General features: G+C 38.6%; 1 protein-coding gene across 4 annotated transcripts in view; it reads right to left on the bottom strand.

The window, feature by feature from the left end:
- Positions 1 to 14,539, bottom strand: part of TIAM2 (TIAM Rac1 associated GEF 2) — a 129,299-nt gene that overhangs the window by 75,181 nt on the left and 39,579 nt on the right. Inside the window, exon 1 of one of the 4 annotated variants that reach the window (XM_053461271.1) lies at positions 13,945 to 14,042. The exons of 2 other annotated variants lie outside the window; for them this stretch is intronic. The gene's annotated coding sequence lies outside the window, so the exon portion shown is untranslated. Of the gene's footprint in view, positions 1 to 6,708; positions 7,356 to 13,944; positions 14,043 to 14,539 lie in introns of those variants that run through there. One more of the 4 variants, XM_053461270.1, reaches the window with a different exon arrangement.

The raw sequence follows: 14,539 nt of genomic DNA, 5'->3' as shown, positions 1-14,539 counted from the left end.
CAATATGGCTATTTCTCAACATTTGACCAGCTGTGTCATTGTGTAATAAAATTGAAATGCCGCCATTATAAGAAAGAACGCGAAGTATGATTTTTACTTTCATACATAAAGATGCATTATGTTTCTTTCTTTACTAAGGAAACTTCTGTACAGTATGCTATTATTCTGGTAAGCATAAAAAGTGTATACAAAATACATAATAATAAAAATAAAAATTCAGTTTTCACAAGAATAAAGGGAACTATTGCTACATTAACTCTTTCACTCGTTCCCATGTTAGCTTTCTTTGGTCATTTCAAACTTCTTATATAAATATGTTTTCTCAGCCTGGTAAATAAGGAAAACTAAAACGTCTGTCAGATTTCCCCGGTCTCTGCAATTATGCAGACCATTTAGAATTAGCTGCTAATAATAACAATGTGTGTCTGCCCTACTATGTGTGGGGAATAGCCCTTTCCTTAAAAGAAGAATTACTTTAAACACAGATTTTTTTTTAAGGACCCAAGACGTCTTACTTGTAATGTGTAATTACACAATACTGGCTTCTTATGTAAAATAATCAGTAAATATTTTCCCTTTTTTATATAAATTTCATAGATCAAACAGATCACTCCCATCATGCCCCAGTGGCTCAGGGATTTCCATAGGTTGATTATCAATGAATTAGAAAAACCATGTTTTTCTCTTTTTCTTCTGGTCTCTTACAGGAAATGTTAAATTGCAGTAATATACAAAATTAAACCCAGATTTGGTGCCCAAAAGCAAAGCTAATTTTAGGTTGAGCTTTATGGCTTTTCATCAAAGACCAATACTTAGTTCACATTAGATAACTATCACCATATGCAGACAGAAGCATCAATCACATGCCAAATATATACCAGATTGGGGGGCATACCTGGGAACTTCCGATGGTACTCACTATTGGATCGGCTTTGTTCGGAAGCAGGGTAGCTGTGAGTAGTCGGGGCCAGGGATGCTAATGGCCAAACACTGCCAAACCTAGAAAAAGGAGAGGACTCTGGGTCAAACACAGAGATCTCCCAGGTATGTTGAAAAAGAAGGCCACATCCTACCATAAATTGTATTAGGAAACCTGGTCAGACACCGCCTTAAGGTTAGTGAAGGAACATAAGGGGCATAGGGTGCTGTAAAAATGTTACAAGGGACCAAGCACTGGGGTCACACAGCATCTCCCAGATATTATGATGTAAGAAATGTGGTTTCCATAGTAGAATCATAACATGAAGATGTTCTGTCTGTTGACAGTTTCACCTCCAGAATGATATTAGACATGGCAGGAGAGGGTGATTGGTTCCAGTCCGCTTTCAATAATGTGGGGGACGTGATCACCCAAGAGATATATCTGGCAGGAGTTTGCCCGTGCCCCTCTAACGAGGCCAATGAAGGCCGAAAGGAACGTCGGGGGTTTGTTGGTTCTATCATGCAGGGGAAATTTGATTCTGGACTGCCCTTGGGGCAGGATCAGTCTGATATGATGATGAAGAGAGCTAAAACTTGATAATTCCAAGCAGGGATGCACAGTAGGACAGGCTATGAAGCAGCCGCCAATTCTTGGTTGAGTGTCTCAAATTTGTGTTGTATGTTCCTGTAATATCAAAACATGGTGGGTATCTGTATCCAACAAAAGCTGCATAGCCATGTTTTTGTAATAGTATACCAGGAGATACCAGACAAAAATAAGCAGTTATCTGTACCTGTAATAACTTTGTCATACGGGCAAGTATATCAGACAGCTTTGTGTACACAGAGTAATTTACTTTGGTCTGTAGTGCATGGTCTGTTAACTTATTTTTGATATTTCCAGTAACATCAAACACACTAGTTTAAAGGCTCAGAAAATAACTTAGCAAAAACTATTAAATGAAATACTTAAAGGTTAATGGTATTCCTAACTGGAGCTTCTTTATGTCAATGTAAATATTAATAAAACAATTTTGGTCAGTCGACATTTCTAGTAATCCAATTAACATCAGAACCAGGAAGATGACTATGTTAGCTGTTGTGATACTGCATATTATGTTATCGTGACTTGAAGGTACATGGAGTATTACTCCTGTAGGGTAGGCAGTGTAGAGTTCCCACGTATATGAACATTGAAATTTTTCCCCACATATACTACAAGTGTCCAAGTCTTAGACCAGAGCTGAAAAGTAAACTTAATCTTGTGGCGATATATATAGTTTATGCATAATTTCACGTTACTAATTTATGTTGTGCTGTGATTAATGGTAAAGACTCATCACTGATATATGTGAATTTACTGTAGGCCTCGGCTGTTGAGCTATACACAATGTCCTTGGCATTACTTGGCTCAGCATAATGTTCTAGTTGCAATAGGCATGCTATTCAGTTGGAAAGCAGAGGTTAGGATATTATATCCTTGATAGAACTTAGAATTAAAAAGAAATGTAAAATTCCAAGGTTTTGAGTCAGAAGACTGTCTGCGGCTTGCTAAAAGTTTTGTTTGTGACACAACTCGATACAGAAAACATTTATTAGGCTGTAGCCCGTACTTCTTATAGTGGTTTTAACAACCCTTCTATTTTATTCTATGTTTGTTAATATCAAAAGATTGCAATGGCTAACGAAAACAAATAAATAAGAAAAAATAAGATAAGTGGAAGTTATAAATAAACAAGGTGAACAACATGCCATGTCACTAAAAGTGGATTAAGGGTGCTCTGCCACATAGACAAAACATCACTTGCACTGTCCAGTAGGTGAAGCAAATAAACCTCTACACAAGTGTTTTACAGTTTCCATGGCAATAGCGTCTAAGCATGCTTTTGTGTCACGTGATCAGGGATGTCACTAGTGGGGCACAACGCCCAGGGTAACTTGACTTTTGCAAGGCTCCCCTTTGGCAATAATGTCTTGTAACTGCAGTGCATTTTTGCAATTCCTAGCCCCTTATATATGCATGTAACAGTATTATTAATTACCATTTAAATAGGGTATAATATATGGTATTAATAATTGCCCTATGTTCGCCCAGTTGCTCTTGAACTTACTTGTGTGCTTGTTGCTCCCTTTTTCATATCAAAGGGGGCCCATGTACCATAGGAACACATACTCTAACACCATAGAGTTACATGCACGCACATGCTAACAGCATTCACTCACACACAATCTCAAACACCATACACATACATATACTCATACTCTCTCCTTCTCGCCCTTTCTCACAGTTCTACCTCTCACAGTTTACCCCACCTCTCCCACTTCCTGATTTTTGTATATTTGTTACACGTAAATGTTTCAGATCATCAATCTAATTTTAATATTAGACAAAAATAACCTGAGTGAACACGAAATGCAGTTTTAAATGATTTCACATATAGAGGGAAAAAAGCTATCCAACCCTACCTGGCCCATCAAATCAACCAATTAACCAAAATTAATTGACCATGTGATATCTAAGCATCAATTAAATAGAATCTTGTAAAGTGAAGTAGCAGAACATGATCGAAAGATCAAATAAGAACAAATAATAAAAACAAAGTCACTGACATCTATCAGTCTGGATTACATTGTCATTAGATTACATCTATGTCTGGGATACATAGTAATTTCCAACGATACGTTACCTTCAGCGCTGCCCTAAGCCCCTTTAAAGGGACATTGTGCCTTTTTAAAAACGATGATTTCATGATTAAAAGCGAACGATCATTTTAAAAAAATGATGTCATATCCCTGCACTCTGTGTCTTAAAGGCACGCAGCCTTCTAATCCAGACAGTGAGGGTGCAGCCTCCATGGTGTAACCAGCCCATTGAGCAACAGAATGCCGGGCTCCTGAAGAGGGCTATCTGCCACCTGGTTTAGAAGAACAGGGACTGTCACACCCCTGTAGCTGCTGCCCTAGGCCTAGATGGCCTAGGCTAGAATACATCATTGATAATTTTGAAGGCTTTGGGACAACATCATACCAATAGCCAAACGCGGTGGTTGTAGTGTGATTGTCTGGGGCTGCTTTGCTGCTTCAGGATCTGGGTGACTTGTCTAAATTCATGGAGCCAAAAATTCTACTCTCCACCAGACAACATAATATGAATGCATAATTCATTTGCACAGTAAATTTGCTAGAAAGCAATACAGGGACGATGATTAAAAAAATGTCGGGCACAAACTCTGCCCGTGATCTTTTGTGCTGTTTTAATTCAAACTCAAATTTCATGTCCCCTGAAAACTGGGATAACTGCTCAACCAAAGTATCATTTGTTGTTTTCGAGCTGTAGTAAAATATCCCCACACTTAAAAAGAAGCGTTATATGTACTTTAATATGTATGATATCTTAATGTCCCCTTTAAGGTAACACTTTATCTACCTTGCAAATGCATGGAGGGATTTAACAGAATCCAATTCATGCATTTACCCTCTTTCACTGCCCGCAGCTTGGTGGCTTGCAGAACATGTGTTATCTACTGTTTGCTAGTGCGCATGTATGCTACACTCACTGTTACCTTGCTCCAGAGCTGGATCTTGCAAGATTTCCGGGGGGTCTACCCAGACCACCCCATGCACATGTGCAAATAGTGCTCCCACTGATTTCAATATATGTGCTGCCAGTGATTGGGTGATTCAAGTTTTAAAGCACTTGCAATGTACTTTAATGTGCATTCTTTAAAATGACATACATTTTAAATGTATAACCAAAAGTAGAAAAAAAAAAAAAAATGCCTGCACGCCATAACGGACATATAATAAGTATGTGTACAAGCTGAATTTCCAGTACGTGTCCCACCCATGCCACACACACAACATCCTATTCATCAGCGAAGAAAAGTGGTTTTGCAAAATGACCTTATCTCTTCATTATGTCTTTATATTACAATTCTGCCAACAACATCATTATACTCAGTAAAAGTTGTCAAAATAAATATTTGTAAGCAAATAAGGGTCATAGGTACTTTAGTAGTAAGGCAAGGCAAAAGCCTTTTTTAATGGAATTTTTTAATTAGTATAGGATGTATGCATACTATATACAGTATATATATATATATATATATAGACACATACATACAATGTATATATTTCATATTCGATTCATCGACCCTGCATTTACCCCTAAAGTTTATTTTATCAATATATATTTTAGTAATGAATAACTGGCTTTTATCTTATCTAAATGCAAACAAGCTCAGACAATAACACTGCTATACGTAGGAAGAATTATTTTGAAACAGTGTGTTTTGGGAGGCTGCGTACCTAGCAGCATTTCATATGGTCAGGGCTCAACTCAAACCATCATGTGTCATTTTGAATTACTAATTAACTATCTCATTCAATAAGGAAGGTCTATTGATTTTGTGGCCCCTTTATAGCATGTTTTCTGCCGTTTATAGGCATGTTATTGTAACTTTTAGTCAGGCTGAATACTAACAGGGACATCAGAGGCAGTTGGGAGGTATGAGGTTGTCTAAATCAAAAAAAAAATCAAGCTTCATAAATAATAATAATTATTAATAATTAGATGTCATAAGCATCAAAAACAACTAGGTCTGTGTATTAATGAAGGAATGTGCTCAATGCCTTACAAGAATCTCGCAAAAAAGAAATCTCCTACATTTCCTAGTTTATAGTCTACAATATATTGGGATATCAACCAAGGACCGGTCAATACATTTCCATCTCGTACTGGATTCATCATAAGTTTTTCCTCCAAGTCACAGAATGACTAACACCCCGGTCTTGCAGGCACCTAGAATTCCATGTATGAATCAGTGTGTGGAGGACGTACTTTGAAATTGTGATACATTCTGACCAGAAGCATGAGTCCAACATCTAAAGGAAAGCTGGCCAAACACTTCCGGATGTTTGCACATGTGGTCTCCAGTCAGTCGAACATTAGCAATGGTTTTCTTTTCCCTGACCTTACCTAGCAACAGCATTTGTCTGAGTCCGTGTTTTAAGAACATCACCAAGTACTTAAGGAAAATCCAACATGCAATTTAGAATGTTCTGCCATATAAGTATCCATTTGCTATATGGAACAGTTAATTTAAATGTTAGCAACAAAAAAACACAGAGTCAATATTTAAATAATTTAATAAAATCAAGACTGGAAAATGTGTCGAAGTAAGAAAAAATATATTCAGTTAACTATTTCTTACATTTTGCCCTGACGTGTAAATGTATGCCTGTACCTCATTTAAACTGTACGTCAATGCAAAATACAGAGAACTCACAAATTGTGTGCTTTCAGCAAAGGAACCGGTCGTACATTTAAATGGTGTTTTTTTATATGCTATTTATTTAATGTTCCAGCAGGTGCAGCCTTGAGGAACAATGGATTACTCTCTCAAAAGAAGGGGCGGTGGGGGGGTTAACAAGCTATTCTGCATCCTGGCATAAAACACAGAGTACAATGCTAAATGGCACATCGGTCTATATCGATGCAGGCGTTCTCAACAGGAGAAATAAACCGTTCTTGTGGACTGTCAACGCTCTCCGCTGAGACGAACTACAGACATACCAGCCATGTAGCAAACATGTCTAAGCAAATACTTGATCGCTCGTTCATTCATTCTGCTAAAAACACGTTAAACATTCTACTACTTCAAAGTACGGTACACAAATACAAAAGCATAGAGCCACTACGGTTTTCTTAATGGCTTTCATCCTGCTTGGATACAAAGTAAACACCCACGCTGGTAGAAGTTAAAAACAGTTTCTGCGAGCCCCTACCTTTTCCACCGGAGAACAGCTTGGAATTCAGTGAAACTCAGCCTCTCTCTCTTGAAATCCAGGCAGGATTTGTAACGTTCCTCTTCGCTTTCTTCGTTTTAAAGAGAAGAAAGCTACAAGTCACACTTAAAAATATGCAGCCGTTACGAGCTAAAAACAGAAGCTTTGGTTGTGCTGGGTATATTTCTGTCTGCTAACTACACCCTCAATCACGATTGTTTCTTTCTTTTTTTTTCCATTGGTGGAACAGTATGATGCAGGCTTAACCAAAAGCAGTTTTCCACACAGCACTTGAAATGATTAGTGTGGATGGGCTGCCACACAGTCTGGGAGTCACCAGGGAATACTCCAATGACTGGGGTTGTTGTATGACCCTGCATTCCAAAATTACCATGAGGCTACATGAGCAAAGCTGCTACTGTACCGAATTTGCTGAATGAAACTGTGCCTGCTACAAGGTAGCCCCTGAATCTATTTAAAGCTAAAAGAAGACAAACACAGACTGTGTCTCACTGTCCAATCAAAAAATGCTTGGCAACAAAATCACTCTTGTACTCTTGGCTCCTGAAGAAGGACATTTAAAAAAAAATAAAAAAAAATAAAAATAGAGCACAGGGAAGAGCGCAGTGTTAGCCAATAAAAATTGGAGAATAACCGCCCATGTGATGAATAAAATCAAACTTGCCAACAAAGCAATCTGATGCAAAGCAATGATTTTTTTTTAGATTATTCCAATTTTTATTATGTTCACTTTTAATCATAAGGAACCTAATAAGTATATATAGTCATGTAAAAAGAAGGTACACCCTCTTTGAATTCTATGGTTTTATATCTGAGGGCATAATAACAATCATCTGTTCCTTAGCAGGTCTAAAAATTAGGCAAATACAACCTCAGATGAACAACAACACATGACATATTACACAGTGTCATGGTTTATTCAACAAAAATAAAGCCAAAATAGAGAAGCCATGTGTGGAATAACTAAGTACATCTTTACTGTCCTGATGTGTAAAACCATAGGATTCAAATAGGGTGTACTTTCTTTTTCACATGACTGTATGTGCAGCACGATGCAACAACACTTTCTTAGATTCTTTTATTCACACCCAGCAATCTATCACAATCATTGGTAACCTCTCGTGAACTAAATGAGGTCACTCTCACTCCAAGTCATTTCTTAGGTAACCCTTTAGTGTGTGAGACTTCCTTTTAATCTATTCCATGAACCTTATCATCTTTCTTTAAATCATTCTTATTGATCTACTATGCCGCCCAGTAGTTCCCACTACAGCTCACATTGTTGTAGTCCATCAACTCATTAAAAAACACTGATTTTATAGTTTAGATGGTAAATTGCAGCAAGCAGAACCTTCTGTCTCATGTACTGGTTAAAGCTTACAACCCTATTATGGTGCCCTTCATATCAGTTGACACCATATATACATCTACACATATATTATAACGTATAATCAATACCTGAAGAAGAATCTACTCAGAACTCTGCCTACACCACTGTTGTTAGAATTAAAGTTATAGTCATAACTTTTAGCATTATGTATGTTACCAATATAGTGTGATTTTTGTTTTGTAATCTCCGTAATTATTTTTGAACATAAAAGGGACCTGTACCTGGAAGCTGACATCAGCAAAAGGTGGCAAAACTAGCAAGTAATTCTCCTTATCTTTATAATATATCACATTCTCTCTTCTCCACTCAGCTACCACCATAGAAGGACAGTAGCTCAGACAAGAGGGGAGAAATAACCTTTCTTGGAAAAAAAAAAATCACGAATGATACACTGCCAGCCATGATAAAAAGAAAGCTGCCTACACATGTAAAGGCTGTCTACATGCAGATATCACACTCATTTTGGTAATAAATCTTGGCAGTTTCCAGACTTCTGTTTAAAGTAACTATTAGCAGAACATTGTTTCTTTATAAAATATTTTGTTCACTAGCAATATAGAGCACTGGTGACCCAACCAGCTAATCTGCATGAGAAACGCTTAATGTACCGCAGATCACATGCAAACAGCTTGCAATATTTTCTTTAACACGTTATACCAATGTTAACAGCCCATGCTGCTGAAGTTCTTCGTATAAGGACTATACCAGGGATTTCTCCTGTAAGCATATGCACGTAGATTGATTAAATATACTATGATGACCTTTATTTGGCATACACACTTGCAACATTACACATAACCCGATACATGACAGTAGAGACTATTTTGTTCTATCATTATATATTATATATGCTATTTAAATACATTAAAATCATTTAATTTTCAAATAGGATATCACTAATTGGTTATTCCTGACCATGGAGAATAATTCTTGCACGAGGAAAGAGAAAAGGACGCAGCAGTGAGGCGTGTGTCTATATGAGAGAGAGAGAGCTATGTACCCCCGCCAGCCCAAAGTTGATCGTATGGTTTGAAAAGAATCATTGAGCAAGTAAGCACACGAGCTTTCATATTTCTACCGGGCTCAATAACATAAAGAGTAATAGGACAGATGAGCAAGCATTTGAAAATCATCCTCGAGCAAAACACCTGCAATTCCAAAATGTTGTACTAAATGTCTTTAACGCCTAAGCAGCCTCATGAAGTGTTCATGCATACAATGCTCTGCCTGGGAGTGGACACATTTCTTTGTATATTCTCCTTCAGGGAAGAACTTCAGGCATGCGATAAACATATGTTTAATATGTTTAACGTTAGGCCATGGAGTTGGTTACCTTTTTCCAACCCAACCTAGTTAGCATTGGAGGGCTTGAATAACTGTAGGCTTATTCTCCACCAAGTGTTTGTTCATAGAGGTCTCAAACTCAAATCTCCAAATAGCATTCTCACATCTTTTACATATTTATAGAGTGAAAGGAATATATTGGAAATTTAAATATTATAACAAGTCATACACATCTGTCTTTCAAGGCTGAATGTTACAAAAAGAAAAATCAAAAGTTATATTTTATTATTCTTTAATCTATATTATATATATATATATATATATATATATATACACACACACACACTGTATGGACAAAAGTATTGATGACATTGCATTCTAAATACATAGACAATATGTAATTATTACCCCCCCCCCATAACAGCTTCCACTCTTCTAGGAAGGCTTTCCACAAGATTTTGGAGTATTTCTAAGGGAATTTCTGCCCTTTCATACAGTAGAGCATTTGTGAGGACAGGCACTGATGCTAGACGAGAATGCCTGACTCGCAATCTCCATTCCAGCTTACCCTAAAGGTGGGTCAATGGTGTTGAGGTTAGGGCTCTGTTCGGGCCACTGAAGTTCTTCCACACCAAACTCATCCAACCATGTCTTTATGGACCTTTCTTTGTGTACTGGGACACAGTCCTTATCCAAACTGTCCCCATATAGTTGAAAGAATAGTATTTACAAAATGACTTAGTGTACGGAAAGGGTGGAAGCTGTTATAGCTGCAAAGAGGGGACTACATGTTAATGTCTATGTAGTTACAATACAATGTCATGAAAACCCCTGTTGGTGTAATGGTCAGGTGCCCCAATAACTTTGTCTTCAGAATTAATCTCCTAGCAATTTTAAAGCTAATAAAAGTCTTTATTTTAATCAGTAGCGTACCTAGCGGGGGGCGGGGGGGGCGGTCCGCACCGGGTGCCGCTCATCAGGGGGGTGCCAACTTGCCGGCACCCGGCACCCCTCCAGCGGCGGACATTGCTGTCCGTCTCTGGAGGGGTGCCGGGTGCCGGCAAGTTGGCACCCCCCTGCCGAGAAGGCTCGCAAGGGAGCGGTATCGGAGGTCTTTAACAGACCTCCGGCTCCCTTGAGTGATTTTAAGCCGGTGGAACCGGCTTAAAATCACTCAAGGGAGCCGGAGGTCTGTTAAAGACCTCCGATACCGCTCCCTCGCGATCTGCGCGGCAACTGCTGCTGTGCGCCGGGGTTTGTTGCCAAATCCCGGCGCACAACACTGAAGCCGCGCCCACCGCCGTCCGTGCCCTCTGAACCAGGAAGAAGACAGAAGAAGAGGAGCGAAGAGAAAGAAAAGGAGCTGACTGCTGTAAGAAGAAAAGAGGAAAGGTAGGAAATCATTCAGTTAGAGTGAGAGTGGATTGGTATGTGTGGAATCTGTGGATTGGTAAGTGTGGATTGGTATGTGTGGAATCTGTGGATTGGTTTGTGTGGATTGGTATGTGTGGATTGGTAAATGTGAAATCTGTGGATCGGTAAATGTGGATTGGTATGTGTGGAATCTGTGGATTGGTATGTGTGGATTGGTATGTGTGGATTGGTAAGTGTGGAATCTGTGGATTGGTAAATCTGGATTGGTATGTGTGGAATCTGGATTGGTATGTGTGGAATCTGTGGATTGGTAACTGTGGATTGGTATGTGTGGAATCTGTGGATTGGTATGTGTGGATTGGTAAGTGTGAAATATGTAGCTTGGTATGTGTGGATTGGTATGTGTGGAATCTGTGGATTGGTAAATGTGGATTGGTATGTGTGGAATCTGTGGATTGGTATGTGTGGCATCTGGAATGGTAAGTGTGTATTGGTAAGTGTGTGAGAGTGATGGGTGTTATGCTGTACCATTTCCAATGTCTTTTTCATTATATAATTATGCTCTAAAGTACATCATAACTCCCATCACTCTCACACATTTACCAAACAACACTTACCAATCCACACTTACCATGCTGTTCCATACAGTGGCAGAGCTGGGAGACAGAGGCCTTGCACCCCCACCCCAGGACTCCTGAAAGGTAAGTGAACTTCAAAGGGGGGAGAGGGTAGATAGTTGGGGGGGGGGTAGATAGGGAGAAGGGAGTGAGACGGGGGGATAGGGGGTAGATAGGGAGAAGGGAGTAAGAAGGGCTAGATAGGGCAGAAGGGGGTGAGAATGGGTAGATAGGGAGAAAGGAGGGTAGCAAGAATATTGAAATAAAGAGTCAGAATGAGAGAGCGAAAATGAATGGATTAATGTGTGGATGAATTGTGTGAATGAGTGAGAGAATTAATGAATTTGTGTAAATAATTTGTGTGAAAGAATAAATTATTGTGTGAATGAAAGTGAATTAGTGAGTGACTGTAAAAGTGTTTGTTTTAATCATAGGTGTATAGTTGATTTGTCAAAAAGGCAAAGATGGTATAAGCAGGGTGTTTATGGGACAAAGATGGCACAGGTAGCATGTTTATGGGACAAAGATGGCGTACACTCGGCTGTTTGGGAACAATGCTGACTCATGCTGGGCTGTTTGGGGCAAATATGGCACGTCCTATGTGTGTGTAATTTGGGTGCTGGTCAGGTTCTATGTGGACGCCGTTTTTTTTGGAGGGTTATTAAAGAAAGCACTATTATATGTTCAGTAAATGTTATTTAAACATATTTATTTTCTTATAAGTTATTAATTTATTTTTTCAGATTTCTTGTTGTTTACAGTTGACATACAGTTTACAAATTGGTGCAATAAATATTCTTGCCAACATAATTTTCTAGATGTCTTTACATTTTGGGGGGGGGGTGCCACTTACAGGATCCGCCCCGGGTGCCAAATACTCTAGGTACGCCCCTGATTTTAATGAAAACATCTCCAGAACATCTGAACGATTAAAGTTTACCTGCAAACACTTAATCACCTAACTACCATTTCAGAATATACCGTATAACCTGATCACAGGGGCTTACTCCACAACCATTTAGTGTTTCTAAAAACAAATAAACTAAAAAACTACGTAGAAACTAAAATACTGCATTTTTGCTAGGGAAGGTGGATGCAAATGTTTGCCCACTGTTGCGATCTGCTGCTATACAAGACCATTGTTTGGTTGGAATGAGATAGGATGCTTTTCAAAAGGGCTTGGCTGTGACGATTGTCAAGTTTGTAATGGGGAACGATGCTGTGGAGCTACAGCTGCTAAAAAAAGTTGGTTTGCCTGCAGCAGAATGAAGAGCGGGGTCAATGCTCACATCTGCCTGCATGTCCCAGTACTTCAGTCCTTTCTTTGGATCCTGCAAGCATTGTTTACGCTGACAGCTTCCCAATGACTTGAATTATGCATCAATTCTCTGGGGAGTTTTTCCACTCATTAGAAACAATGAGAAATAGCACGTGGTACACAATCACCAGTGCTCCTTGGTAACAAGAAACATGTCCTGTAATCACTTTGCACAAAAGTAAGTGCGCTACAGGACTCTGAATCAGAGCTTCCAAAGTTAAGGCTTCAATGCACGAATGTTCTACTGATCAAACACAAACATAACATAAAGCAATAATAGGAAGTGTTCTACTGGGCCGAAACAAAATACCGAAGCAAATATCGATGATGCTAAGAACTATGGTGGGTGATACGGAATATACAATCAAAACAGAAACCTTTTACTGTTTCAGCTTTACAAAGGGATCACTTCTTTGTATAGTTTCCAAAGGGGCTGTTCCACCTACTCTTTTGAATATAACAACCGTGTAACTAAACGCATTACAAACATAATCTCTCCTACCGTTTGAAATCATTTCCAAAACGAATTATTTAAGTGAAATTATGCCAGGAATACTAAATTGCCATGTGACACAAAAGCAGGCACTGATGGATTGTTGCCATAGAAACTGAAAAGCTGCTTTTTATGCTAACTAAAGTGTCAAGGAAAAGAATAAAAGGACAGATCTGCTAAGGTTTGTTTTCTTATAGGTGAAACAGCACCTTTAGGTGGCATCATTGTACAAAGCATCATATAGAACATAAAACACAGTTATATTTGTATTGCATTATTTTAGTAACAAAATAGGGGTATGCCTTAGGTTTGAAAGGAGTTAAAAGGGAACCTATTATTATGTCTGGTATTTTTGTAACATGACCCAAAGTTATCCATGAAACAACAAGACATGTTAGTATAAAAGGATATAAAAACAAAACAAAACAAAGCTGGAAATCGAGTTACATTTTTTCACTTTTGTTACAATCCAATCTTACGTGCCTATCATCATTTTTTGTACTTATTATAAATTAACACACACGCATTGCGACCAAAACGATGCATACATTAATTAAACTAAGCTACTAATAAAAAACACACACACATTTACATAGAGGGTATATAGATATCAGTTAATCACTACCATATTTGTTCTCTAATGTACAATGCATGCTTTATTTCCTCATAGGAACCTGTGATCCTTTCCAATACATAACGCTCGACACGAGACTCCGAAGCATACATGGAACACACATACCCTCTTACTTTTCCAGCTCCGAGGACGGTCACGTCATTTTGTAGCCTGCCTTGGAGTTTCCATAGTGTATCTTTGACTGCGCTGCTGCTATACTGGGTGTGGGAGTCTGGATTACTTCACTAAGAATAGTGAAAGGTGAAGTTAGCTAATTCTATTGAATTTTTTCCCACTTCATGTTGCCTACACCCACTAGTCGATTTCCTTAAGCACTCCATTAATTCATGTTTTTTTTTTCTTACAAGAATGTGGGCTGAAAGGGTTGAAAATACACAGTCTTAAAATATACAGTCTTATCGACTGAGTAGAAATGTACTGCACATCTCACCGGTGTCTAAAGATTATTCTTTTAGTTAAAATCAATTTATAATATTTAATAAGGTGCAGCATGTCTAGTATGTAAAGCCACTGCACACCAGCAGCAGTTGGGACTTTTCAATGTAATAAAAGCAAGTAGCTATGCAACGACTTAATAATCACAGCTACAGGGCAGCTGTATTTCAATAAAAATTGCCGGGACACATTGCCACCCCTTGCAATGCCACTGAGAGCAATTTGGCATTCCCTTGTGTTAATTCATATACAAAGCCCACGGAGC

Source organism: Spea bombifrons, chromosome 3 (assembly GCF_027358695.1).
Source record: "Spea bombifrons isolate aSpeBom1 chromosome 3, aSpeBom1.2.pri, whole genome shotgun sequence".
NCBI lineage: Eukaryota > Metazoa > Chordata > Amphibia > Anura > Pelobatidae > Spea > Spea bombifrons.
Note: the sequence above shows the minus strand (reverse complement) of the source record. Positions and strands in the feature narration are given on the sequence as shown.